We start from the raw sequence: 4440 nt of genomic DNA, 5'->3' as shown, positions 1-4440 counted from the left end.
AAAATAAGAGTAGAAATAGAACAATAGAAATCATCTGACAATAGCAGGAATAATGTGAAAAATACTTTGTCAACAAGAGCTGATATTGTATGGGTAAAATATATATAAACTTGCCTACCTTAGAATAGCTGATCGCATTTAATCGCTATCGGTGACGTCTACTTGCCCTGGCTATCCGAGTACTTAGGGCAAAGGTGACGATCTCAGTGGCAGCTAAACGATCCGAGTGTGAACTCTCCGTCTTATTCATGGGAAGTTGGTTTCACATTTGCTTTGTTTTGGGTTCGAGTCCCACACTCCTCCCTGATTCCCACCAGTAGCTGTAACCTGCCCCAGCAGCCTAAGCGCATAACAGGGCAAAGGTGTGGTTTCGGCCGTAGCTAATCAGCGCCTCCTGGTGTAGGCTTCTCACCCTCTGGTGCACAAAGGTCAAAGGAGACGGCTTCGACCGCAGGAAAAGCCTTGAAGGTGCCTGCTCACCTTCTTCCCCGTTTTCTTTTAGTTTTGCACTCAGAGAAAAAAAATGAAAAAATGAAAAAAAAAAAATGGAAGGAAGCATTGGTCTGCTTCTGAGTTTTTATTTTTCATTTTTTATTCTATTTTTTCATTTTTAATTCAGTAATAAAACTATGACAAAGTGAACTGCCCTCAAAGGCAAAGCCTTTGGAATTCTCTCTTCAAGAAATTTCGGAAACAGTTGGAAGAAGAAAAAATCAGTTTCCTCTGAATCCAGAAATTTCAATTGAGCACAAAACTTCCACTAAGCATGGTTTCTTGTTTGGTTCTTCTCAAACAATACCGTCCCTAGGGTGGAGTGGTGGAGTGGTAGAGTGGTTGGTGGTGGGGTGGGTGGTGGTGGTAGGTCTCCTCTTATCTCTCTTATCGCGATACTAAGAGGTAAAACTAAGCCTCCTTTTGTCTACTGAATACTCCTGCGTCATGTTTTTTCCCAGCCTGTGAAGAGCCTTCCGACCCCAGAAGCCCCTAGCCTCTTTTCTGCAGGTTTTTGACCATATAAGGTAATTGTCTGAAAGACGGGGGTAAGTCACGGAGGACATGAGAGATTTAAGGCTTTCTCCGAGTTGAATATTTATCAGGTTGTTGTTTTCGTATTCCACGTTGAGGTTGGTGTGTCTAGCTGAAGGAGCAAAGCCTTACTATTCCACGACGTCACCATTCTTGGTGACGTAACCGTGTTCTATGACGTCACTGTTTCTCACTATATAGTGACGTCATAAAATGACGTCATGTAATTGATGACGTAACAATGTTTTGACGTCATAAGCTCGCGATTCAGTGACATCATATGATGACGTCAATAATTGCTGACGTAACCGTGTTTTTATGACGTCATAGGAGCTCACTATTCAATGGCATCATTTTATGACGTCACAGTGTCGAAGACGCAACAGTGTTTTATGACGTCATAGGCTCTCACTATTCAATGACGTTATATTATGACGTCATCGTACTTAATGACGTAACCGTACTTTATGACGTTATAAGATAAGCTACTATTCAGTGACGTCATACGAATTTTACAATGTTCATCTGACTGACGTCAGACAATTTCGTTCATCCGTGGTAGGTACATCTTAAGATTACTCAGGTGGCGATAAAGTAGCCCTTACTAGCATGATAAGTTTCCCTGATTTTTTTTTATTCTCTTTCACTTTATTTAAATTAATCTAACCTGTTATCTATAATCTGTTCATCATTACTATGCCACGCTAATGGATAGTTTTATATAAAAAGTACTAGAAAATAAAGAAAAATAAAAAAATAGATAAAAAAAATAAATAAAGGTACAAGGTCTCTTGGGTGCTGGTTTCGCCTCCGCTTAGTTGTGGGTTCGAATCCTGCACTCCTCTTGGATTTCCAACAGTTGCAGTATGTTACCTGCCCCAACAGTCCCTAAAGCGAATAAAAGGGCAAAGGTGACGGCTTCGGTCACAGTTACTCAGCGCCTCCTGTCGTAGGCTCCTATATTTTTCTTCTTATACCACAAGTGAACATATTGTACTGGAGTGGTGGAAGGGAAACTGAAGGGGAGCAAGCTTACCTCGCGTATCCGAACACTCCCCCCAAATCCGAACTCTCTGGAGTTCGGATATGGGAGAGATTACCGTACCTTTGATTGTAAAAAAAAAAAAAAAAAAACTTTTCTAATGTCAGCGGCTTCCATCCAGGACTACCTTGATCTGAATACAGTCACTAGCCACCAGGGAGGACGATATTGCACAAGGGTAGCATCACTATGTGAAGGGGATCAGGAAATTCCGTCATACCTTTGGTGACTCAACGTCAAATAGGATTAGGTCCCCCTCCCCCCACTGCGTCATTTCCTGAAACGAATAGAATTGTTTGGCTTTACCCAGAAAAAAATATTCATTAATTACTTAAATTATCCTTTGTGTGTATTATATATATATATATATATATATATATATATATATATATATATTATATATATATATATATATTTTATATATATATATATATATATATATATATATATATATATATATATATACATATATATATATATATACATACATATGTATATATATCTTGGCTAGGACCAGATGATTTGATTCAGCGTAGAGTTACCTCCTTATGAGCAAAGAATAAGAAGGATGAAGAAGGAGGAGAAGGAAGAGGAGGATAAGAATAAGAATAATGACAAGAAGAAGAATAAATAAAAGAAGATGGAAGAAGAATATGAAGAAGGTAAAAACTAAGACGAAGGATTAAAAAAAAAGACGAAAAAGAAACAGAAGGCAAAAAAGAAACGAGACAAATAGATAATCTCGTTTGAAACATCTTGATTAACCATTAACTGTCTATAAGGACGACTTTGCCACCTTCAAGGACGAAACTTTGGTCTTTAGGGACTTTTCACTCAAACGATTCCATTCAGCTCAAGAAGCGGCGAAGAATGGCTCGAACACGGAAATGTCTGCGGTGGACTCCGAAGGTCGTAAATTAAGTGGACTACCGCTGTGGTGGTCAGTGGAAGAGGGGCTAACTATAGTAAAGTATGTAAATGGTGGTTCCCCATAGCGAAGTGTATGAAAATGGTTCACTATAACGAAGTGTATGTGATAAAGGCTCACTATAGAAATGGTGAAAATGTGAAAATGTTTTCACCATAACGAAAAAGTTAACTATAGCGAAATGTGTGAAAACGATGCAAGATGATATAACGAAGAATGTGAAACTCTCTTTACTATAACGAAGTGCCAAAAAAAGGTTACTATAACGATGCACACTTGTTCGTGGTAATCCTAAAAGACATACGTCGGATAGGATCATATCCCGCCGACGCTCTGCATAGTCCATCGCCATCTACACCTCCCTCCTGTGGTGCGGTCCCGGGTGGCTGGCGCTTGATCCCCGGAGTGAAATAAAAGTGTTACCGTTTTTAATACAACATTTTCACAAAGACCAACCTGTCTTCTCGTTTAGGCTTGAGGACCGTTGCCGTCTACGGAGGGGCCTTGGATAAGTTTGTATTGAAGGAATGAAGGGAGAGCCATCGTGGTGACCTTTCACCTAGGTTCAGGCTGCCGTCAGGCGATTTTATTCATCTCTGTGACACTTTCCATAATAACTGGATTAAGGCGAAGTCTCTAAATGAGTTATCTTTTTCTTTTATGGCGAACGCCGAAGGGACCTATTGAATTTTAGGTGGAAATCTCTTCATAGTTGGGTTAATCAAAACATCCAGTAACCTCAACGAAGAACTAGACAGACCGCAAAAAAAAAAAAAAAAGAAAAAAAAAAAAAGGGATCATGTATAAATAGTGTGTCAACGAGCACCCCCCTCCCCTCCCCCCCACGCCCTCCGTGGGGGGTCTCCGCCCCCTCGCGAGGCCGTGGGGCCCCTTAGCACTGGAGCAGAACGCGGTGCGGGACATCAAAGCGGGGAACCCACCCGGCACAGCCTCTCACCCACGCCGGGCTGGCGAGAGAAGTCAACCCTCGCACAGCGGGTGTACTTGAGGTGGAGGAGGAGGAGGAGGAGGAGGAGGAGGAGGAGGAGGAGGAGGAGGAGGAGGAGGAGGAGGAGGAGGAGGAGGAGGGTAGAGGAGAAGAACAGGAGGAAGGGGAAGAAGAGGAGAAGAATAAGAAGATCAGGAGGAGGAGGAAGTGTGGGAGGAAGAGGGAGGGGGAGGAAGGTGGAGGAGGAGAACAGGAGGAAAAGGAAGAGGAAAAGGAAGAGGAGGAGAAAAAGAATAAGAGGAGCAGGAGGAGCAAGAAGAGGAGGAGAAGAAGGAGGAGGAGGGGAGAGGAGGTGGAGGGGAAGAACATGAGGAAGAGAAATACAAAGAGGAGAAGAACAAATGGAGAACAGGAGAAAGAGGAAGAGGAGGAGGGGAGGAGAACAAGAGGAGCAAGAGGAGGTGGTGTAGGAGGAGGAGTTTTAGGAGGAGGAGG

This window comes from Oratosquilla oratoria, chromosome 25 (assembly GCF_046742065.1).
Source record: "Oratosquilla oratoria isolate Oo_2021 chromosome 25, ASM4674206v1, whole genome shotgun sequence".
In the NCBI taxonomy this organism is placed as follows: domain Eukaryota; kingdom Metazoa; phylum Arthropoda; class Malacostraca; order Stomatopoda; family Squillidae; genus Oratosquilla; species Oratosquilla oratoria.
Note: the sequence above shows the minus strand (reverse complement) of the source record.